This window comes from Equus przewalskii, chromosome 5 (genome assembly GCF_037783145.1).
Source record: "Equus przewalskii isolate Varuska chromosome 5, EquPr2, whole genome shotgun sequence".
NCBI classification, from domain to species: domain Eukaryota; kingdom Metazoa; phylum Chordata; class Mammalia; order Perissodactyla; family Equidae; genus Equus; species Equus przewalskii.
Genome location: NC_091835.1, coordinates 9,344,280 through 9,369,920, shown reverse-complemented (window position 1 = coordinate 9,369,920; position 25,641 = coordinate 9,344,280). Strand labels below are relative to the sequence as shown.

The following is a 25,641-nucleotide window of genomic DNA, read 5'->3' as shown; positions in this document are numbered from 1 at the left end:
AGGTGATTTTATTAAAAAAAAAGTCTACCATTTCAGCATGCCTTAGGCACTTCTCTGCCCTCCTGACACCCACCTTCAGTGTGCTGAAAATAATGCCATGCTTATAAAGCAAAAATTAGAAACTTTTATTCTAATTTGCCATTTGGAGTCTAGGAAATATGATGGCTTAAGGCCAAGATTGCATTCTATACTCCTAATTGTATGGGCTGCTCATCTTTCTTCCAAATAGTCAAAAGCTGCATCAGCTAAAATGATGTATCTAAAATTGTAAAAAGCGTTTGGCTTAAAATTCTAAAACATCAAGAAAGAAATGCACAGAGAAAACCATTCCCAAGTACTCCAGAGGCCATCTGAACTCAGCACCCATCCGTTTCCCCATTTGGGGAAGTTCTCAAAAATGCTATTTTCCACTGGAGACAAAAGGCCTCAATTCTGCCTGTGGCAGTCAGCCTGCAAGAGGGCTCTCAAAGACCCCCACCTCCCAACATTCACACCTTCCTGTCGTCCCCTCACACATTGTACAGGGCTGGGTCTGTATGACCAACAGAATATGGCAGAAGTGAGCATTTGTCACTTCTGAGGAAGCTAGCCGCCGTGTTGTGAGCTGCCCTATGGAGAGATCCACACAGTAAGGGACTGAGGCAGGTCTTCAGCCACCAACCAGTGAAGAAATGAGGACCTCCATCTAGCAGTCTGCAAAGAACTGAGACCTGCCAACAACCATGTGCATGATCCTGAAGAGGACCCTCCCTCAGTCAAGCTTTCAGATGAGACCATATCCCCAGCCAATAGCTTGGCAGCACATGAGAGGCCCTGAGCCAAAACCACAGACCTAAGCCAATTCTGGATTGATAGCCCTCAGAAACTGTGTGAGATCATAAATGTCTGTTATTTCAAGATGCTAAGATTTGGGTTAATTTGCTGTGCAGCAATAGATTTCCATAACCATATCCTCAGACCCAAGAGGGATCCACTATAAAGAAGGGGGTTCATAAGACATCTAAAGATGAGGTCAATGGAATGAAAAGGATTGGGGAGCTCCAACTCTAAGCATGAATCACAGGGCAAAAGTCTAGCTGAGATGCCAGTTATCATCACAGAAAGGGATAGAGAGGGCAGTGGGAGAAAGCCAGTGTGAGAACTCTATGAGCTTCTGGAACCAGCTCATTATTTCTGTTATCTTCTATTTCCACGAAGTGATCAACACATAAAAAAGGGCCTGTGGACTTTTCACTGAGAGGACAAAAAAGACTGAACTGAGAAAACAGACTTCTACTCTATAGCCAAGTTTTGAGGGGTGGAAGAACCCCAAGACAAGGAAGCAGCCTGAGGCAACTTCGTGCATGAAGGAAGAGGAGAAAATGTGGAAGCAACATGAGCCTGAAATGGGAGCTGAGAGTTTAACTCACTGAATCATTCAAGGAAACATTAAATGAGCATCTACTATATCCTAGATAGTGTGCACAGTAGCGTGATAAACAGTCCGACACAAGTATGCACTGGATGCGATGGGAACCCAGGGAAGAGACATTTGAGTCATAAAGGAGGAGCGAGACGAGAAAAGGCTTCCTGGTGTAACTGGGGATTGATGTGAGTTTTGATGAACCAGTTAAGAGAAGAACACTACAAGAAAAGCATCCATGGTAAATGTAACATGTACGAAGGCACAGAAATGTCCAACTTTATGACATCCTGGGAGAATTACAGATAAAATAGTGTATTTGAAGGGAAGAATACATCCAGGAGCATCGTATATAGATGAGGATAAAGAGGTAACTGGGACAAAACATGAAAGAATTTATGGATGAAAGTACTAGGTTTTAACTTGGAAACTGAAATCTATGGTTAAACATTGAAAAGTTTGTCTTGACATGCAACTAAGATATACAACTGTGTACGGCAAGGGGGGGAGGTTGGGGAGCTAAAGCAGAAAAAAAAAAAAGATTGGCAACAGTTGTTAGCCCAGGTGCCAATCTTTAAAAACAACAAAAAAAGAAAAGTTTGTCTCATGCAAGCATGCATTCATTCAACAAATATTAATAGAGCACCGACCCTGGGCAATGCATTGTGCTGGGACAGAATTAGAGACACATCATTGGACAAGACAGCTGTGGTCCCTGCCCTTGCTGCATTTATGGTTCAGAAGAAAAGAAAAATGCATTAATGAGTTAGTGTTTTAGGCATATCCCTGTAGCAGCTGTATGGATAGGCATGGGAGGGGGAAGGAAGATGACGAGCTTCCCAAATCATTTCCAAAGACATCCTCATATTCCCTTCTCCCCACTGGCCTCACCCTGCCTTCCTATTTGCCAAACACACTTTTAAAAATTCCATTTCCAGGATAACAGTGTATGCGCCAACCACGGATTTTTCAAACGTATCCTTTTAAGCTCCTTTTCTCTTTTTCTCCGTGGAAAGAAGGACTTCCTAAATGTCAGAATTGAGCAAGACCCAGGAGACCATCTACTCCGATCCATGCCTGTTACAGACATGGAAACTGAGGCCCAGAGTGGGGAGGAAGCAGCCCCTCCAAGTTCTCAAGGCTAGTTGCAGCAGAACCATCTGGACCTTGAGCCTCCCAGGTTCCATTCCAGTGCTTTTTCCACCGCGTCTCACTAACACCATCATCCTTTGACTGCCATGCTTCAGCAGCAGCCTGCAAGAGCAACATGCAAAAAAAAGCCCAGAGCGTGGCAGAGATTTTAGCATCTCTGAAACAGCGATGGCTTCATTTGGCAGCTGTCCAGGTCCCCACTAAGGCTGTTTTCTTCTACTCAGTTAGGCAGAGCACTGGGGGAAGATCAGGCCTTGAAATTCTCTGGGGTCTCATCTGTTAATTGAAGCCACTGTCAGATTTTTCCACAGGATGACAAACGATCAAAGACTTTTTTTCTCCCTTTCTTTATCACCGTCTTATTTCAAGGCAACATTAGGCCAAATTACAAGTAAGAAATAGTACAATCTATTTTAAAATGGAAATAAAACAGTCAAAAGGGAAAGGATAGGCCTGATCACTTAGATAGTTTCAAAGTTTGATGCCAAGGAGCATCCATTTTTCAAGGGGGAAGAGTTATCTCATTCGGGACAATTCTATTGAATTGTGTGAGCTGCGTGTGGCCTAGTCTGTCCCAGCCATGTTTCAGTCGCCTGCTGTTTAACATACGTGCAGTGTCTGAGGTCCTCCGGGCACTGGATGCATCAGTGACCAGCAAATTAACAGCCTGTGTCTATATTGACATTCGTGTTCTCAACTTAATGGTTAATTTATTTAATGAACAGCTTCTGTCCTCATTAAGAGGGTAGGATGTCAAAAGTGTATTGGACTGGGCAATATGATAAACAGGTGGGGGTGGTTTTCCTCTTTCCCAGGGTTAATGGTTTGCTTTTCATTCATCCCATTTGCTTTTGAGTATCTGCTATGTGAGTGCCCGGCCCCAGGCTAGTCTGGAGCCTCCAGCCAAAAGCCTCTCCCTCTACCCAAGAAGAACCGGAGCTCAGTGGGTAAATCGTATAAGCCGGTTCACAGGTACCCAATGATGAGATGAGCGCCCTGAAGCTCTGAGTCAAACGATGATGGTTGAATAAAGTGGTAGCCATTAGGTTGAGGACTGAAACATCAACCCAAGCACAAATCTATAAATTTGCTGATTGTTGATAGACATTAACCCTAAATAATAGAGGCCAAAAAAATGTCTATCCAACAAAGATAGAACCAAGAATTGCTCCTTCCTGGGGCAGGCCCTGTGGCCGAGTTCGCATGCTCTGCTTCCGCGGCCCAGGGTTTCACCAGTTCGGATCCTGGGTGCAGATATGGCACCGCTCATCAAGCCATGCTGATGCGGCGTCCCACAAAGCACAGCCAGAGGCACTCACAACTAGAATATACAACTGTGTATTGGGGGGCTTTAGGGAGGAGAAGAAGAAGAGAAAAAAAAGAAGAAGATTGGCAACAGATACTACCGCACGTGCCAATCTTAAAAAGAAAGCCATGTGATTATTAAAAAAAAAAATTGCTCACCCCAAATAATAGGGTCAACAAAAATTCTACCTAACACAGACAGAGACAACAATTATCTCCAGGTGATGTTTTCCAATCAGGACAATCAGGACAAAATCTCTCTTGCTTCCTTCGTGCAGACAGAGCGTTCTCTCAGCTCCTTACAGCGCTGGCTGCTTTCTGCCTTTCATTATAGCTGTCTGCAGATGTGTCTCCCCTACTCCATAGTAAATTCATGAGAATTCTGAGTCCCTGGTGCCTAAACCACCACCTGGTTAAGCTGATTTCTCAATTAATGTTAGTTGAATTGAAGTGAAATTCCCAAATGAGGGATGTGTTTCTTTTTTGTTTTCAAGGTAGTAGTCAGATTGCTCTTTCTGTTTTTTTTTTAATTGAGCTAAGATGGATGTGTTCCTTGTCATGGATGCCCCACCCCTCACTTAAGACCATAAATGCACAGAGAAGTGGTTAAAAGCACAGATTTTGGGGGCTGGCCCTGTGGTCGAGTGGTTAAGTTCGCACACTCCGCTGCAGGCGGCCCAGTGTTTCGTTGGTTCGAATCCTGGGTGTGGACATGGCACTGTTCATCAGACCACGCTGAGGCAGCGTCCCACATGTCACAACTAGAAGGACCCACAATGAAGAATATACAACTGTGTACTGGGGGGCTTTGGAGAGAAAAAGGAAAAAATAAAATCTTCAAAAAAAATAAAAATAAAAGCACAGATTTTGGAGCCCCGCTGTCTGTGTTTGGAGCCTGGCTGGCACTTACTAGCTGTGTAACCTTGGGACGGGTTATTAATCCACACTGCCCATGAGTTTTCTCATCTATAAAATGAGGATGGAAATGATACTTAGTAGCATTGCTGTGAGGTCTAAATGTATTAATATATAGAAAAGAATTTAGGGAAAAAACTGAGAATGAGGAAATTCTGCAAAATTTGTCCTACCCCGGGTGCAAAAATGTCCTAGAAAAACTGCTTCTTATGATACGTGGACTTCCCTTTTCCAGAAAGTTGCCCCTTTTGGGGCCTGAGCCACATTGTAACAGAGTCTCAGTCCTGTGTTTGAAAGGTTTTTCCCTTAACTTTTTTTGTATTAAAGAGAAATTCAAACAAAGACTAAGCAGTTCTTACACATCTCAGTGATTCAGACCGTTAAAAAATGAGAATTAAAGGAAAACTGGCAGCCTCGATAATATTTTGAGTCTCTCATTGGGCTACTCTCTACGTTTTTAAATAGGTATTGCATGGAGGAGACTGTGAACCCCACGGAAATAGAAACTGTATCTTTTTTATCTCTGACAGCACATCACCCAATGCAATATCAGACACACAGTGGGTGCTCAATAAATATTTCATGAATGAATAGCTCATTTTATTTTGGGTCACATACTTTATATATTTCCTTGATGTAAATAAAGCTATGCATTACATTGATGCATACATACACGTATAAGTGCGTGCACGTGTGTGTTAATTCCTCTCCATTTTATTGAAGTCTACATAGAGCGAAAAAAAGGATCAAAAGGGATCATGACGGAGGTTGTGGACAGAGCTGTAGATCCAAATCTACTTCTAACCAAAAGCAGCCTTCCAGGGACATTTTTGCTCCTGAGTAGGACAAAGAGATGCACATTTTAGCAAATTTTATTTTCTAATGTCCTGCAGAATCCAAACTCATGAATTGCGCACCTAACATTTATAAATATTTCTAGTCCAAGTGACACTGGTAATTCCAAGTAAAATGCATCAGGGAGCAAATGACCCTAATCCCATCTCCTATGATGTACCAGCCACAGGACGGAGATGGAGCATCATCATTACACCAGAATTAGCCTCCCCTTATAACCAAGACACTCCAGACTTCTTCACATCTTTGCTGGGAGATGAAGAAGATTCCTTTCTCATGCTCTCCTGTAGCCCCTGTTGGTGGGAAAGAGGAATCACATGAGATCATGTATCTTTCTACAAGTAACAGAAACTTATCCAAATCTTGTTCACTTTGGTTCGATTTTCTGCCTTCCTTCCTAAGCCAGGTAGTAAACAAGACTGTTAATGAGGTTTGAAAACTATTGCATGCAGGTTAGGTCAAAGGTGTCCCCAAGCTGTGTTAACTTCGGAGAGGAAGATTTGGAAAGAATTCTAACTGGCAAAATACCACGTGTAGTTTAACCTGTGACGAAAGCTCTAATAGGCTTAAAGAGCTACTGTTTACAATTTCTTTCTTCTTCCTAAATATTTAGGAATCAGAGAGGCATTTTAGCAAGAAGCTAAAGAGAAAAGTTTAATTTTAGGTCATTTTAGTTGACCAGAAAGGCTACCCTTTTGTCCAGCTTACGAGAGAGAGAGAGAGAGAGAGAGAGAGAGAGAGAGAGAACTCCTTTACTTGAAGAAGGCAATTAAGAGAACGAGGTGGTAATGAGCGGTCCTGTGGGAAGCAGAAAATGTGGAATAAATTCTTTTGCAGGTTCAATATCAAGACCATGTTTTTAGCTTGGTCATGTTAAAGAACACAAGAAAAATGTATGTGAGATTTCAGTTTGTACTTTCTATGAAGCTAATTTTCTTCCGTTCATATGGCTTTCCTTTTTTTTTTTTTTTTTTTTTGACGTAGGTAGATCATGTTTTTGTCCAATGTTTTAGCCCAGGAACTCATCATCAGAAAACGCCTGTAACGCAGGCTGCTCGGAACATGTATAACTCTACTGCCACCTCACGTCAACATGTGGAAATTGCAGGGGCAGCTCTTTCAACCTAAAATTCCTCTAAGTGTTGAGGCTAAATTTGCATAACAAAGACAGTTTTCTAATTTCACAGAGGATTCAGCTTTGACTGACACCAATGCAAATAAGAAAATGTAATGACTAAATGAAACTAAATACAGGTGTAAGGGGACAAAATTTTCCAGTCTCAATAAAATTACCAATGAAAAATTTCTACACAAGTTCACCTCATTGTTACACTGTTAGAATGTAAAACTTTGTGCTTTTTTTCTCTCCTTTGGCAGAAATATTTCAGAGATTTGAACAATTCCTTAAATAGCAGTTTAGACAATCACATTGGTCAGGTTACTGGTACAGCTGCTGTAAGAAAGAAATGCAAAATAAAAATGACTCATATGAGAGAGAAATTTTTTTTCTCATGTAAAAAACCAGGGTACAGACATTTGATAATATTACGTAATTCTTGTTCACTTTCTTAGGTGTGATATCAGCATGGTGGGGTATTTTTTTAATCCTTAAATTTTTGAGAGGAATGAGGGCGATCAGGGGGCTAGCCAAGGGCTGGTATGGTGTCCGCAATTATCAGGGATATCTTGTTCATCAGGCTCATGGTCTAAGAGAGCACTCCTATGGCCATCATATCTTTATCCCACATTGCAAAAAAAAAAAAAGGAAGAAAAGTAAGACACATCCTTTCCCTTTAAGGGATTGACCTAGCCATTGTACACATCACTTCCACTCACTTCCCATTGCTCAAGATTTTAGTCACATGGTCATCCAGAGGTCATCTGGGAAATGTAGTCTTTAAGTGGGTGACCATGTATCCAGCTAAAACTCTATTACTGTATAATTCCATTACAAAGATTAAAGGAAAACTGGCAGGCTGCGCAACAGTTTGATTCTCTCCCTTAATCTACTCTACTCTAGCTGCTTTTAAATATGGATCGCTTTGAAGAAAGAAACCAGGAAACTGTCCCAAAGTAAAGGGGACTAAGGAGACACAACAACTGAATGCAACACATGATTTGGGATTTTATTTTACTAAAAAGACAACCAGCAAAATATGAGTACGGTTTATAGATCAAATAATGGTATTGGGTTAATATCAATTTTCTGATTTTGATAACTAAACTAAAGTTATGGAAGGGAACGTCCTTATTTTTAGGAAACACACCCTGAAGAATTTACTGGTAAAGAGGAATCACGCCTGCGACTTTTTCTTCAACAGTCAAAAAAGAGAGAAAGGAGAGAGAACACAAAAGTGGTAAAATGGTAATATCTGGGGACGCTAGATGAAAGGTACCTAAAGAGAAGACTTTTGTACTATTCTTGCAACTTTGCCGTAAGTCTGCAATTATGTCAAAATAAAAAGTTAAAAACAGTAGTACCTTAGTCCTGACTCTAATTAATTCATTCGATTTTTTCTAAATGTGGTTCATTTACAGTTTAGCCATTATATAACACTTCGGTTGAATTCAATTTTCAGAAAATTAGTAGACTTAGTTTCTATATTTGGTTTGATTTAAGCATTTTCCCCCAGATATTAAAATAAACAGAGCTAAAATGGAGACATTATTTGCAGCATGACAAATGGTAAGAAGAGGCCACGTTCACGCACAGCCATAGGTTTCTGGACAGTGTAGCCAGGGACCCAGAGAAGGCAGGAAGAAGGCTCCCGGCCCAGGAGCAGGGCCAGGAAGACTCTGCCCCAGCTTCGCCCTCTGCCAGGGTTGGGAGAGAACACAAATTCTTGCCATTTCTGCTCAGGGTTATATCACCAAGACACGAGCACTCTGTGAGCTCCCATCCCAGGAATGCCTCGGAACCTCAGCCCCTCCCAATCCTTAGACCAGACTCAGCGTCAGCCAGGGTCTTATGCCTTATCCTTGTCAGAACAAAGAAAGCCGTTTTCGTGCCCGGATGTCCCTGAACAATACTCCAGCATCCAAAGTTACAGAAAGTCAATCTCTCCATGCAGACACTATCAAATACTAATAACACTACGACGGTCTGTTCCACAATCCTCCTGGAGAAACGTCCCTTGCACTGGATCTATCACAGGCAGTCTAATCTTCAGACTCTCTCTTCCCCTAATGGTGGCATCTGCCTTTAGCGCAGGGTAGACAACTTCACTCAAGAGCAGCACATCTAACTCTGGAGTTCCCACAGTCAGCAGTGACTACCGGTCCTTGTCCAGCACAAGTTATGTTTCCATTTCTTTTTAAGCACTGAGCTGCCACACAGATGCTTAGATTGTCCCATCCCCTCCAAGGCCCCACCCTCACCCTAGTGGTTGTAATGGCTCTTATTAGCACATCCCAAAGGGAGCACATCAAAGGAAGAGCCAGGGGCCATAAGCAAGTGGAGACCCTGCCCCAGCATGGGAGCCACCATCCAGCTGACTTGCACGCCGCAGAGCAACCCCCTCCCCAGAGCCCATTAGGCTTTGGCAGCAAGGGCACCTTCTTTACTGAAGTCACTCAAAATCAGGACCCCGGGGCAGGGTGGGCAGGCCTTCTGCCCCTTTATGCCTAGCTGTACTCAAAGAGGAAAGTAAACTTATTAAATGCTTTAAATATTTACAGCTAATAACAATGCCCTGGATTTTCCAGATAGCATTCATACCTTCTACTCCTTTTGGATTTGAAAAACATGTATTTCCAAAAGCACGCTCCCACAAATTGGGATTTTACTGATAGTGATGTGCAGATTCTTTGAATGTTGGTCTACGGGGTTGTTTCCTTCACTGGTTGGTTTTTAATTGGGAGAAGCTTCACGGGGATGCATAAAAGAACATTTCCTCCCCAGATGTCTCCCGAAAGAGCTGGGCAGCTGGATAGGTTCAAATAATAGTCAGCATCATCACAGACCTGGAATCTATAAAATGGTGAATCTTCTTGGGAAAACGCAGGAAATCTTGCATGTTCTAACTCTGAAGGTAGATGATTTCTACTTGTTTTCAATCCCATTGCTCTGCTTTAATTGAATTCATGATTCCTACAATGGCTTACAACAGCTGCAGCAAAAGCAATGACATAGATTCTGCTTGACCTTCCTCCAGCCAGGGACTCAGAAGCCGACACTCCAAGGCAGGCCCCTGTTTTAATGAAACACACTGTTTCAAGCTGCTCTGATCACAAGGTACAACACATTGGAGGCTGTGGCTATTTTCTCACCACTAAACTTGCCTCTGGACTTGTCGATGGCCCTTTTCCCTGCACGACCGCTGATCTGATGAGAAAAAAGATTGCCTGGGCGGAAGGCACGTGTTCCATTTCCTGACCTTGGCAGCTCCGAGCTCTGCAGGACTCTCCTGGAGTCACCATTGAGCAAATCTCTTCCCTCCACTGTAAATTTGTTGAAAAGGAGAAGGAAAGTTGCAGAAACACTTGCAAGTAAACAGCCTGGGAAATCAATGAAGGCAGAGAATTACTCTTGTTCCTAATCCCTTTTCCTCCCTCACTGAAAGCTGCCAATAACCTTAGCCTGATTCTGACACCTTTCGGGACTGATTCTCCATCTACCTTCGAAAGGGCATCATACTGTATATCCCCGGAACCCAGCAGTGAAAGAGGGCTTGAAAATGCCACACCCACACTACTCTGCACACTTCCGTTGAAATTGGCATATCCTAATTCGTGTAGAGAACTGCTTGATGGTGAGGCTGTGATCTGCACAGCCTTCGGCTAAGTGGTTTTCACAGCCACACGGGAAACTGACATATTGGGTGTGGAGTGGCCTGTCGGCACAAAGTCAGCCTTCCGCTAGTGACTTTGCCCTTGGGCACACAGTTTGCACCTCAAGCAAGGAACGCAGCAGTGTGCCCAGCAAGCTATAACAGCGCGGGAGGCGCCAAGCAACAAGTCCTTGCAGGTACCATTTAAAATTTACTCAACCTTTCCCTGTGTAGCCTGGTGACTAACACCAAGGACTCTGGTTTGAATCCCGACTCTACCACTTATTAGCTGCGTGACCTTGAGCAAGATACTTCACTTACTTGCGAATCAATTTTCTTATCTGTCAAAGGAAACTACTTCATGGAGTTGGGAGAATTCAATGGGTTTATACCCAGAGAGTATTCAGAACAGTGCCTAGCACTTGGTATAGTCATGCACCGCATAACGATGTTTTGGTCAATGACGGACTGTGTATACGACAGTGGTCCCAGAAGATTACTGCCATATAGCCTAGGTGTGTAGTAGGCATAGCATCTAGGTTTGCGTAATCACTCTACCATGTTCGCACAACAATGAAATCTCTTAGCAATGCGTTTCTCAGAACGTAGCCCCATCATTAAGCAACATGTGACTGTAAACTCTCAATAAATGTTAGCTTTGTCATTATAAACTATTAGCTATTCTTACTAATTTTGGCCATGTTCATTGGTACCTGGATGAACCTGAATGAAAGTTCACTCTTTTTGGCTACTACCCTGGGCCACCCCAAATGGAGCAAGGACATAGGTCAATAAAGAGCTGGGAAAGGAGGTAATTCTAAATAACTTTGAGCCTCTGACCCTGGTATCTCCCAGCCCCCACACTCCATGACCCCTTAAGGCCATGGCTGGTGGCACAACACCCCCCTCCACCTTTCTGTCCTCTGTTACCTCTGTCTCCTAGGTCACTTTTTCCATTCTTCTTCTAAATTCTTACCTTTTTCACTTTTCTTTTAACACCTATCCAGGCCTTAGGGATTTCAGCTTCAGTAACAGCACCACTTAGCATCACAAGGCCGACATTTCTGATCCCTGAACAGCACCTGAAACAGTTCTTATAGAGTTGTGCTGTTCGCAACTCAGCTGCTGGGTCTGCTCCTCCTCGCTGCCGCGCAGATCATGTAGGGTCAGTGCAAAATACGCCAAAGGGAAATTCTTCAGATGTGATGGATGGGGATATTTTGGAAAAATATTTACAAGGTAAATTTAAAGTCGCTTTTGCGTTTTTGAAATAAATCACTATTATTTCATCCCAGATGTTCCTACATCACGGAGCAACGCAAGAGCAGTAAGCAAACCAGAGCTGGAAAGATGGCTTCTAGTAACACTTCTAACACTTATCAATCATGTGACCTTGGGCAAGTGAATTTCAGGATTCTCATCTAGCTAAAATGCAGACAAAAATGCCTGAGTCGATCGTATTGGGTGTAACAAGGGTTCAGTGAGATGATGGATATGAAAATGTTCTGAAAATTACAAAATGCTTTACCAATATTAAATGATATATTATTTGTGACTTACCTTGGGATGAGTCCTGGAAAACTCAGTGCAGAGAAAGCATCTAACAAGGAGCCAAAGGCTGGAATTCTAGTTCCAAATCTGCTGTAAATCATCCCTGTGCATTCGGACAAATGACTTCTCCTCTCTGGTCCTCAGTTTTCTCATCTGTAAAATGAGACAGCAGGACTAGATAAGCACTAGGATCTCACCCAGTAGGAGAGCCTGTGAGTCCAAACCAAACAAAGAGAAGAAAGCTATTCAAAGTAAAATGGCTATGTAAAAAAAAATAATAATAAGGCTAATTTAAAAATAATAATAATAAAGAGAATGCAAAAAGTCAGTAGTGACTGTAAGGGCTGGCCATGGCAGACATAGTTTATTGATCAGGACACTTCTTCCCAGAACCCAGACATGCCCTCAGAGTCAGCTTTGCCATTAACAAGGAACAATTTTTGCAAGACATTGTTTTAAGGTGGAAATTTTAAGACAAATCATTTACAGACAAAGATTTCTCATTGCAAAGAGACTCCTTATAGAATTTTGCCAGGTCTCATGTCCGCATGTGTCTGTGTGCAAGCACGCACAGGCATGCACACACACATACACACACACGCACGCTTCATTGATATTTAGAGAGGCTAGCGAAGGGCAACAGCCTTGGTCGCTGCTACGTGTGGGAGGCAATGCCTCTACAAACATCCACTTACGTAGGATTTTAAAGCTTCTTTTGCTGGATGAGGAAATTGACATGGTAAGAAGGTAAAATAAATTGCCAAAGTCAATGGTTATTTAGTGACCAAGAAGGCAAGACACCTGATCCTCTTATGGCTTTTGTTCAATGTTGATGCCTTCTTGCCCTTGACATTAGAATCTACCCCAGGGCCCCAATATCTTATCCGTTGGTGTCCTTCCAACCTGGGATGTTTTTTTCACAGTTTTGCTTTTCTTAAAAGATGTCTAAGATCACTCTGCACAAAGTCCCTTTGTGTCAAATATCTTTCTTGTACCGCTTTTACAGGTGAGGTTGACAGTTGTTAACTTTTACATGTATAAACACACTCTTTGTCTCTCCATACCAGTCATTTGCTCACAATTCTATGTTTAAACTTCTTTTTAATTGAACTATAGACATAAATTCAACCTTCAGCTTGTTATTTTAATAGTAATCGTAACAATTAACCCATAACTGTTTTCATCGCTAACATAATCATTAAATAATAACTTGTGTGTTCATTAACATAATAAGTCTCATTAATTGCATGCCATTTCACAATGGAATTAACCTGTAAAGATGAGACAGAAAACATGGGATGTAAGCAGAATCCAAGAATATCCTTGGAGCTGGCTGTGCAAATTTTCAAAAAAATTAGGCTTCGGAAGGTGAGGGCAGAGTGTCAGGGGCAGGGGAGCTGCAGTGTCAAAATAGTATAACGTCAGTTAAAACACTGAATGTAGGGGCCAGCCCAGTGGCGCAGAGGTTAAGTTCGCAAATTCCGTTTCTCAGTGGCCCGGGGTTCGCTGGTTTGGATCCCGGGTGTGGACATGGCACCTCTTGGCAAAAGCCATGCTGTGGTAGGCGTCCCACGTATAAAGTAGAGGCAGATGGTCACGGATGTTAGCTCAGGGCCAGTCTTCCTCAGCAAAAAGAGGAGGATTGGCAGTAGTTAGCTCAGGGCTCATCTTCCTCAAAAAAAAAAAAAAAAAAAAACACTGAATATACAAAAAAAGAGTTCATAAGGGCCTTTGAAAGATACGATGTTAGAGAAATAATGCTAACCAAGGAGTGTAGGAATGATCATAAAATCAAGACTTTGATCTTCAGAATTAAGAGCATGAATGACAGAAAATTCTCTCCCTCCCAGCCAGTTAGGTTCCGGGATCCACAGAACACTGGTAACTTTCTGCTGCTGATCCTATGTGTCCTTAGGGTCCGTCAGCAACCACTTCCCTTTTCACGTCTTCACTCTGAACTATTTTCCCTCCCACCTTCATCTGCATCCATTATTAACTTACTCCCTATTCACCCTGCCACAACCCCCATTTGCCTACAAAAGTTCTGGGCTATCTTAGCCCACCATGTCTCTCTCTTGGGTTTTTGCTCTTTCTTTTCCTCCCTCCCAGTGGCCATGCTTGCATCAATAACACGTGCATTAATTTGTTACTTTGTCCCTTTGCTGAGAGACTGGACTTGCCCCGTGACCCACATGGCCCCTTATTTTCACCCTGAAACTTAGTTGCAATATTTCCCTTCCTGAGTCTCTCAAAAAGGTACATACCTGTGTGCTCTGAAGGATGGTAGGCTTGGGGTTACATATGATGGGACCCGGACTCCCCCGCCATGATCACCATTCCCACTCAAAAGAGGTCAGAGGTTCCTCATAGCACACAGCCTAAGTTCCCAGCTCTTCAGCCTGTGTTCAGAGCTTTCCACAGTTCCTTCCAAAACTATCCTCTCTCCACCTACACCACCACTGAGGGTGGTCGATCATTCTCCTGAGAGGTCAGACAGGGGGTTAAATGGACATTGTATACTATTTTCATTATTCTATGTTTTATTTCTAGATGTTCTACTTCATTCTTCTCCCAATCTGCTAGTCGTTTTCAATAGTCTCTTGTTCCTTACTCATCCTTTTGATTTACTCTTTTATTTCTTTAAACTGATAAAACACAGCTACTTTATATTCTGTGTCTACTAGTCCCTCGATCTGAAGTTTTTGTGGGACGGCTTCTGCTATTTGCCATTGGTTCTGACTCTCACTCATGGTGCCTCAGTTCCTCATGGGTTTTTTATTTGTGTGTCTATCTGTGTGTGAGTTCCTGCCCATTGGAACTTTATGTGTGGGAATTACACAAGGCACGTGTTGAGCGGTTTATTCCTCCAGAGGGGATCTAGACTTGCGGCTGCCAGGTGCCTGGGGGCACCACCAACTTGAAACTGCTCAAAACTGAATTCTTGGATCTTCACACCTTGCATATTGTGTGAGTCCAGGCCCCAAAACTGCAGGAGAGATAGATTTATTATGAATCCTCAGGGGAGAATTTCTTCCTTACCCTGAACCAAAGACTGAGACAGTAAGTTTCTTTGTTGTCTCTTTTCTGTGCCTTTTCTCTCTAGGTCACCCTCTTAGTAAGGAGGTTGTCCTCCAAGATCCCAAGGTTGGGGGTTGGGAGTACAGTTCAACTCCCTACTTTGCATCCGCCCAAGGCTTGTGTCCTGTTCCCCGAAGAGGTCACCAGGGATCAGAAGATTCCTTAGGGCAGCTGCCACTCTCAGCTACCTGGGTTTATTTTTCTACCTTGTTTAATGCATCTGAAAATTACCCTTATTTTCTTTCCAGTTCAGTCACACATTCAAAGAGCGGTTTATTTCTGTTTCACGCAGCATGAGTGGCTATTTTATAAGAGGATTTCAGGACGTTGGATTCACATTATTGCAAGAGATGGAAGAGCTGCATGTTAAAATCTCCTTCATCTCTGTTTCTTGCCATTAGAACCTTGATATAACTATAGGAATACTGCTTCTGAGATGAACAACAACTAAACGCTCTGGGACAGCACTTCAGGAATATCCTAGAACCAAGGAACTCTGCTTCTCATGTCAGGAGTCTAGGCCAAGGTCACAAACTTGCCCTGTAACATGCCAGATGGTAAATATTTTTGGCTTTGCACCAAAGTCTGTCACAACTACTCAATTCTGTCAATGTAGGGGGAAAACAGCCACAGAGAATACCTCAACACACGAGCATGGGTGTATTCCAATAGAACTTTATTTTTGGACACTGGAATTTGAATTCCTATTATTTTCACGTCATGAAATATTATTCTTTTTTAAAAAAAAAATTTCCAACCATTTAAAAATGTAAAAACCATTCATGGCTCAAGGGCCATACAAAAACAGATGGCAGGCTGGATCTGGCATGGGGTCCATAGTCTGCTGACCTCTGCTCTGACCATGGTCCTCGATTGGTGGAACATATCAGAACCATCTGTGCAACTTTTTCAAAACAGAGAGGCCCCACCTCAGACCTACAGAATGAAAATTTCCGGTGGTGGAGCCCAAGGTGGTATATATATTTTTAAGTTCCATGGGTGATTCTAATAAGCACCCCTAATTCAGACAGGGGGCTGTAGATTCTGTTCTTTCTGGATCTTCACAGGGTTCCCCACACAACACAGTCTGCTGTCCACTGTTACCCCATTTCTTTGACTCCAATGCAAGTGACATAATTGTCTAGTCAAAATAACCTACCCCAATCCAAAAATAAATACATAAATGAAAGTGACTAATCCCGATGGCTTTTGGCATATTTCTTATGAAAAATACATAAAACCTGCAAAAAAAATTTGACATATGACAACGAAGATATCATATATCAAAAAAGAAGAGGAATCCAGTCAGCAAAATAGATCTGCAATTTAGAAACAAAATTTATATCCATATCTCACACCATACACCAAAATAAATACCAGATGCATAAAGAGTAAAACAGAAAAGAATTAAGCCGTAGAAAGAAACTAAAAGTCAATTGAATTGAATATTTGTCAAACCTCTGGAGTGAAGAGGAATTTCTGAGCTTAAAGGCTTAGAAAAAGCCACAAAGAGAAGCTAGGCAGATTTAATTGCATAAAAATTTTAAACCTCTGAAAAGGATAAGATAAAGTAACTGAAATAAAGAGGTAAACTGAGAAATAAATTTGCATGATTAAGAAAGTACAACTAGCTGACAGAGTATGGAAAAGTTTGAGTAGTAATCAAAAGGCATGCAAAAGGCAAAACGCCATTTGTGATCCATCAAACTAGCAAAAGGTTTTCAAATACGAGGTAAGGCTCGTGCTGCGTAGAGAGTATGAAATACTCTTTCATACGTTGCATATTTGCAGTCTGGAATGGCAGAAAAACACAAATTTAGATAAAAGTTTCAAACCAAATTTCTCCTCTTGCTAGCTGTGTGACCTCTCCAAAAAGCTGGAAACAGCTATAGGTCTAAAACAGGGGACTGGTTAAGCAAACTATAATATATTCACTTAAAACAGATTATGAGGCCATTAAACATTATGTTTACAAACACCATAAAAATAACATGGATAAACGTTACGATATATTAAGTGAAAAAGGCAGGATATAAAATTGTGTAAATACTGTGGTTACAATTACGTAAATCTTAAATAAAATGATTCATAAGGGGGGGAAATGTCAAAAGAAACACACAAAGGCATTAACAATGTGTGGTGGTATAGGTTGGTGATTTTTTCAGATCTGTTTAGTAAGAGTGCACCATATTCACAGTGAGAAATAGCCTTTTAAAAAGAGAAATCATTGTTTGAAAATTGGAGTGTGGCAGACCAGTCAGCGGGAAATGGTAAAGTTCTGGAACCATATTCTGAAATTTTGCTATAAAAACCCCGATTAACGGGAATAGTTCACGTGGCAAAATCCCAGAGCAGAAAGCAGAGAATTAAGTTTTAACTCTGCCCTGTGTTTTCTTTACACTTGTTATATCATTAAGACTATAAAGTAAATAGCTAAGGTTCTCACTGATAACTAAGTGAAGCCTAATTGTGTGGTTTTAGTCTCAATTAAAATGGCTGAAAATGTGAAAGCCTTTCTAACGTTCTCAGAGATAAATAACGCCTTAAAGGCACATAGCCTTCGACTGGAAACTCTAAGATTTCTTTAGCTTTCTGGAAATCTCTGCACATAGATCTTAAGAGCTTAAGATACTTTTGTGACACTGAAATTTACCCTCGCGCTTTGTCTGACCTTGATACGGTTTCCCTATTTGTTAAAGGACATTTGAATTTCAAGACAATACGCAATTCTTTAAATGACAGTGGCATGCAATTTAAGCATCCAACTCGCATCTGCCACCAGCCTTTTGTCTTCAATCAAGTTCCAAAGAATGTGTTCCAATTCACAGTGATTTCTATGAGGAACTGGCAAATCACAAACAGGGGGTCCAAAACGCTCCATGGACCCCCACCTGCCCCCCTCCCCCACCTTTATTTCCTTCAGTGTTTTGAACTTGTCTGCTAGAATGGAGAAGCATCATCTTGCCCACAAGTGAAAAGCAGCATTTTTCAAGGGAACAAGCACTGTCTGGTTTCCTTGTCCGGCTGCCAATGCCAGAACGAACTCTCCTCGCAATGTCTGCCTTCCAGGAGATTCCTTTCCTCCAGGTGGCCAAGATGGGAACTGCCTTTAGTGCTGACTGATGTGACTGTGGGACAAATCTCATCTCCACTCACAGCCAGCTCTTCCTGGAGACCCTGTTTTAGGGCTTTGCAAAGTGAAGGATCGTGGATTCCAGTCAGGCATTTACGCCTTCAAAATGCTCATTTCTTCTTCTGAGACGATAAACTACTTCCTGCAGCAACAGCAGGTGAGCACAGAAAGCGTCTCAAATATCTGACCTGAAGTGCTAAAGATGCTTAATAATCTTTAAAGTTACCAACAATATTGTTTCCTCCCGTTACCAGGATGTTGTAAAATGTCCTAATTAGTCTTTATGATAATGCCGACACCTCCACAGCACATAAAAAGGACTTTTAATTTTTAAAAGGACAACTCTGGCTGGTTTGATTTTTATCTCTAATTGGCCTATAATGTCTATTCCTCTGGCACTCCAGACAGGCGAACATTAATTTAACAAGCAACTCATACGCCATGGGAGACCAGAGAATTGAGTGTGGAAAAGAAGGTTCCAGCATTCTGGACACGTAATTGGCTCCATTTTCTTTTACCTCCTGGAAGGTGCTAAACAAGCTTGTCCCCTGCTCAAAGCGGGGGTCCCTGGATGGCAGCTGCTTCCTGAGGACCCCCTCGCCCTCAGCCAGTTCCTGCTGGGGCACTGTCAGGATGCCGCAAATCCCGGGGTCCCGGCCCAGTAAGCACTCCAGGAGGAAGCCCCCAGGAGACCCAGAAGGAATGGCACAGTGGACAGAGCCTGGAAAGCGAGGCCAGCGCCTGGTTCCACAGTAAGAGCCCTGTGGTCTTAGACTGGGCATTCACCCTCCCTGGGCCTGCTTCCTCCACTACAAAAGGAAAAAAATGCTTTAAAATAACCTCCAAAGTCCTTTCCAGCTTTCACATCCCAAGATTTACTAGTGGGCACAGCTCTGCCGACAGCATGGATGATAAGTTTAGGTTCCCGGCCAGCTGGTAATGCAGAGACTGGCTCAGGCCACTGGGAGCCATTAGCTCTTCCGCAACATCCAAGCCAACACTGCTCCAGCCCAGCTCCCGGCCCCACTGCCCAGGACACCCCAGACCCGCGCAGAATGGAAGCCAAGTAGAGGCTGAGTGTCCTAAGGGACTCGCGATTCATCCTGCCAGCTTCTGCCTAAAGAAATATACTTTAGATTTCGGGAAGATTTAGCTGAATGATTCTGATTATCTCACTTTCTAAGCGGAGAGCTGTGACTGTGGCTCCTCCTGAACCAAAGCAACATCCCCTTTGCACTAAAGGAGAGAAAAGGCTTTTTCTGTGCATTGAAAATGGCTTTTCAAGTCATTCCTCTGGAGATAGCTGGGGGGTTCGATATGCATTTGGAAGCCTCAACCATTCCTGCTGCACCATAGACGCGGTGTGGGGACGCCGCATATTGACCCCAGATGATTCCAGTTGCTGACTAATAAGACTCCACTGGCTGCACCGCTTCCACCCCACTCCCTTTCAAGGCCCATTCTCCCCAACAAGCTGCTGGCAGAAAAAGCAGGAGCTGAATTGAATAACATTGCCGTTGAAAAGCTTATTTCTTCCAAAACTAAGAAAGCCATGACAATCTTTTATTTATATTTCCAGCACTTCAATTTAGAGTAATACATGTAACGGTGCTGCCGGTTTCCTAGCCACCCTCTCTCGTAATGGCGCCACTGCCGGGCATCATGCGCAGCTCATCAATGAGGGGTCGGGGGGCACAGAAGCAAGGCCAGGGAAGATGTGGTCTTACTTACACCCTGGCTACTAGAAACAAAACCCGTGCCTCCAGTCTGACGTTCCGCTATTGAGAGAGGGGCCCTCTAATCAGCCTCACTGAGTATCTGTTAAATCAATCACGCTGTTAAACGCATTAACGCCACACACGTACAGAGTTTTTAACTCCAGTACCATGAAGTCTGAAACAAAACACAAATAATGTAAAGAAACTTCGAGCCAAATTTTCACTCAAACCTCAACGAGGCCTCCACTCGACTTTTCATCTGTCTGCTCGTGGATATTCCCCCCTCCATTCTCTCAGCCCAAGCTCTAATTAATTACAGGGTAGGAGGAAGAGAGCAATGTGCACGAGAGAGCGGTCAAGACTAAAATTTTGGTTTGTACAACTTCAGATGACACTCAAGCTTAACCTCCTCCTGCTGAAAGTTACCTTTTTTTTCCCCTTTTCAGGCCATATGGTACCTATCAATCCTAACTCTAAATTCACTTCCTTTTGTTCTGTACAGGGTCGCATCTAATCACTACTTTAAAATAGAACTTAGGAAATGTTGATTTGACTTCCCCTCAGCCACAAGGCTTGGAGAGAAACAGTATTTCTCATACAGAAATGTTGATGTCTTAAAGCAGTAGGATCATTACATGAAATGAATCCAATTATGAGCCATTTATGGGGTTATATGGGAATCCTTAAATTGTGGAAGACCAATCTACATAACCATCATCCACTATCCTTTAAGTCACCTTGGAGCTGGGTGGAAAGGAATCCAACGCTCATTCTGCCTCACGGTTCAGAAGAGCTGGCATGGTGTTTGGGGTAGCTTGGGCCTTTGAAGAACCACAGGTCTGGGTTCCCTTCCTACCTCCACCGTTCACTGTATGACCTTAGTCAAGTCTCTGAGCCTCAACCTCCTCAGTCATAAAATGGGAACAATAAGGTCTTGTAGACTTTTTGAGACTGTTAAAAAGATGTAAGTAGATCTCAACACGTAAAGTACAGTTAGCTCAAAATAGAGGAAAATCAATCAATGATGCTATTATTATTATTATCAAAAGTAAATGAATACTCATCTAGGAGAGTAAAGACGTTTAGAACTTATGAAAGAGCTGGGCTCTGATATAACCAACCTCCCTAAGGAAACCTCACATTAAAGTGACATGAAATTTGCCCAACAGAGTTCTCACTGAGGATGAAAAAGTGAACTAATCTACAAATACCTGTATCATCATTAGGAGACAGACAAAAAATGTGCAGCCTCCATCAGCAAACCTCTTTGAAGACCCATAGAGCTTGTGTGCAAAAACCCACAAGAAGACATAACCCTGCTGGCCATCACTAGCAAAACTTAAATTCAGCCAACTTCCCCTTTAGTGCTCCCTTATTAAACTCATCTGGTTCCTCCACTCCCTCGTGTGCGGCATCTTCGTCTGCCTGGCCCAGGGTTGGCCGTGGGTCACCGCAATGGTGCCTTGAACTCTGACCTTCTCCCCAGCACTCCCCACTCCAAAGCCTGTAACACTGCCAGGGAACTTTCTTTTAGTCACAACTGGTTAGGAATAGGACTCTGCATCTTAGAATGCAAGCATGCATCTCTACAAATTTCACTGCTTAGGGACTGCTAGAGTTTATCTGCACTTATTCCTTCAGTATTAAAACCTGAGAATCACCTGATACTTGTAGGGGCACAAAGTCCTCTCGGGACCTTCAGAATCCGCCATACGAATGGCCACGTCTTCTGCCAGCCCATGGCTGGATCTGACAGACCCATCTGTCTTCTTGAGAAGTTTCATGAGTAGGGCCTGATGACAGGATGTGACAAGACTGGCTCACCAACAACACGTCTTGGAGAGAGGTCTGTCTTACAGACGGAAACAAAATGGGGCTAAGTGGGAAAGCACCCTCGCCTGGGAAGACATACACAAGGTGGAGGGATCCCAGGGCCTCCCCCAGGAAGATAATGAACAGACAATTTATGAGGTGCCTGTGATTGGAGATAGGAAGAAGAGATGCTTCAAAGTTCCACGGCTGTCATCTTCAGGGAGGCAGATGTAGTAATGAGGCTGGGTCGGGGAGTGTTGGTGGGGAGGTCACCCTTCTTAAGGAGAAGCAGACCACCTGTACTGCAGAAGTATCACACACCCCAATCCAAGGGCAGGAACACCTGGAGAATCTGAGAAGCCTGTGGTGTCAGCCCATCCCTCGGATGCCTGCCTCACTTCCCAGTTGTAGAAATCCGGTCTCAGCACCAGACAGAAGGATGCTTTTCCTCTGGGATGCTATTGCAATTGGGGTCCTTCTAGCAAACTTTTTCAAGTGTATAACATGAAGTCTCCACCTGAACAGCAGTAACCAACAAAGTCACTGATTTTTATGGAGCAAGCTTTTAGACAAGCCACATTTAAGTGCATATAAAAAGAGTAAATAATATCTATCTTATCAATCACAACTTCTTTTTTTAATTTAACCTATTCTTGGGATTTGTTTAGAATTCTTTCCAAATCACCCAGAATTATAATTACTTCTGAGCCAAACCCTCCTTGGGATTGATTCGGACTTTGAGCCAACTTAGAATCAAAAACCTCTACTGCTCTTCCCAACTGCCAGCTGTGGTTGTTTCAGCCTAGGAAACCGTGATTTTCCTATTTGACAACTTAATTTCGAAATAACTTCTCACAACTTTGAGCCACGTTTTCTCAGAGTTCCACTTTTCTTCTGCATAGTTTAAGTGAAACGGGAACAAGAAAGTTGTGTCCTAAGTCACTACCAAGCTTTCATGGGGATATTTCTGTCTGAAGGACGTGTTTTCCAGTTTCACTCTTAAAAAGGAGCAGGAAGACCACTCTCGCACCTCATCTCACTTTCACCTCCTCTCCATCTTCACCCATTTGGTTTCTTTTCCATCTGGGCTCTTATTTAAAGCATTGTGCATACAGTGGGACTTATCTCAGCAATAGGCTAGTGATCTTCAACTTTTTAAGTTGCACAGTAAGATCTGTTCTGAAAGAGATGGGTAGTGGATACATTGGGTTGCCTACCTAACCCATTTCCGCCCCTTTTCCATCCTATCAGAACCCAAATTTGCTCAGGTGTCAACGTGACTCAAAGAAAGGTGATTCCATCCCCAGCTCCAGGGGTAGACCCTGATTTGTTCTTATCCAAACATGGTAATTCTATTTTCCTTGCCAAGTGTTAGTCTAGAAATGGGAATGTACCCAATTCTGGCCAAAGAGACATGAGAGGAAGTCTACTTGGGGCTTCAAAGAAACATTTTCTCACTTCTAAGAAGGAGACCCTGGAAGAGGTAGCCCTCTTCTTCCTTAGGAGACTTCCCTGTCCCATTTTGGTACCTAGGACTGCTACAGCCATCTTACTAACAACATGAAGATGAAATCAATATGCAAAGGAGGGCAGGGCCAAAAGAGTCAGAGAGAAGGGGGAGGTGAAGCCGAGGCCTCGACGAACTGAACTTGAGGCTTCCCTACCTCTAGACCCCTCTTAGGTGAGATAATAAATTTTCCTATGGTTATTCCAGATTGAATGGCGACTCTTCTGTTACTTGCAGCCGAAAACATCCTAATAGATACAAGATTCCTATAGCAAATAGGAAAGTTTAGCAAATGTGTAAGGTTTTGGAACATGGGTTTAACTTGGTCGCAGGACTCTCTCCTTTACTTGTCCTAAGACACAGACTGATTGCTGTCAGCATTGTCTGTGATATGATGAGAAAATCTACAGGTAGATGTGCTTAGTTTGCATTAAACTCTCAACGTGGCAACTAAACACAATGTTTGTGATGGCCTTAGTAAAGTAGTCTGTGACGTTGGCCTGTTGTAGAAGCGGGCATGAATCTTTTTTTTAAAGCAAAATTGGCATAGCTTGAAGACCCAGAGGCTGAAAAAGACCTAAGACATAGACCTAGAAGCTACAGCAATGATTTCCAAGGGAAGCAGACCATGGAGCAGAAGTATCTCATGGTCAAAGCCAGGAATAACTGCATAAAAATCACAGAATGTGGGGGGAAAGGAATGTCATTTGTTAGGATGCAGGACTCGTGGAAAAATACTCAGTGGAACTAGGAATCGGATTCAATGACAGCCATGCTTCCTAGAGCGAAATATATCCCTGTTTGTGACTCCTATCTGACCCTTTCCAGAAAGCCACCTAAATCCTAGTAAACTCTGGCACCACCTCCATACACTAATAATAATTAGCATTTGTATAGAATTTATGGTTTTCAAAATACCTTCCCTTTTATTATTTCTCTTGATCCTCCCCATCTCCCTAGGAGGTAAAAAATTATTATTCTCCTTTTATTGATGAGTAAACCGAGGGGAAGAGAAGTTAAATAAGTTACCCAAGCTCATGCGGCTAATAAATGGAAGAACTGAGAACCAAGGTCTTCTAAATTCAAGTCCAAAGCTTCTGTTTCACGCTGGCCCTCCCCGCCTCCCCGTTCCTGTAGGCTGTGACAAATTCGAAGTTATGCTACTGATCAGCAGCAACCAGTTTGAAATAAGAAATCTTGGTATTCAAATATAAACACGAATATTTGAAAATTGTTAATTTGGGCCAAATGTTGGGCTTAAAATGATTGCCAACCTCTTTTGTGTGCTCCAACTCCCTTGAAGCATTTGTTCTCATGTAACATTTAGTTTAAGATGTACCCCACCATACACATACAGTGTTTCCAAGGCACAACGTTTTCCAACTTCTAATTCACTTTAGGCCATCAACAGAGAACATGAAATAACCCCAGAGCTCTAGACTTTTGCAATTACCTTGTGGAAAGGGAAAGGGAAGAGGAGGAAGAGTTTTTACAACTGAGAAAATCCAGATTTCATATTAGTTTCAGTCTCAAAATGACAGCCTCCTGCCTATCCAGCAAGCCCCTCTCCACCCAACCCCCAACACACAAGCTGCAGCTGGCAGGGCCTGCTGCAGACCACATTTTTCTGCCTGGCAATCCGTCTAAAGACATGAGCGTGGAACCCATTTTGGCACAAGCTGGACTGGTCCCCATGGCCGCAGGGGCAGGGTACCACCCACGAGGGCTGGAATGAAGCACGGGAGAGTGCTCAGCTGCAGCTCCAGCCCCAGGCCATGGCAGCTGGCCACTCACAGCCCACCAAGAAGTGAAGCGGACCCCAAGGCCCCTCCACACACACAAGCCTCCTTCTCTGAAAGGAGTTCCCAAGCTAGCTTAATAAAGTTGCCCTGAATATCCCCCCACGCCTCCCACCCCCAGGGGCCTTGTTTATCCAACTTGACCACAGTCGGGAGAGTCTGGTGGATGAGCTGAGAAAGGTGCCCCTCCCGTCAGGGCTGGCAAAAAGCGGAAAGGCCATACCTCACAGCTCAGAAGGAAAGGGGTGTGTGTTTTCTGAGATTCAGGAAGGCATCGTTCCCCGAGATGTATTTCTCCAACAATGGTTCAGCTAACTGAATACATTAGCATGGAACCCTTGTTAAAAATAAAACCTACAATAAAGGCAGTCCTGGAGATCGTTGACAGGAAACCCCTCTTCCTCTTTCTCCCTCTCTTTTACTTTGAGTCCCTTACACCCGGGCCCCCATGTTACCAACTGTACTTTCCTTTACAGGAAGCCCAGAAGTTCTCTCCACATCCCCCAACTCTACTTCCCCTGTTCCTAAAACCAACACATTTTCCCTTAGGTGTAGAGCAATAATGGCTCATGAATTTAAACCCCCACCGAGGCCAGTGCTCCAGATGCAAATAGCTCAGAGCAAAATGGTTAAAATTTCTGTATA

The 25,641-nt window shown here is 43.0% G+C and overlaps 1 long non-coding RNA gene across 1 annotated transcript in view; it reads right to left on the bottom strand.

The window, feature by feature from the left end:
- LOC139083238 (uncharacterized) overlaps nt 1-25,641 on the bottom strand; it is an 84,940-nt gene that overhangs the window by 26,738 nt on the left and 32,561 nt on the right. The window contains exon 2 of the long non-coding RNA XR_011539795.1: nt 11,959-12,102. This is a non-coding gene — a long non-coding RNA (uncharacterized lncRNA). The remainder of the gene's footprint in view (nt 1-11,958; nt 12,103-25,641) is intronic.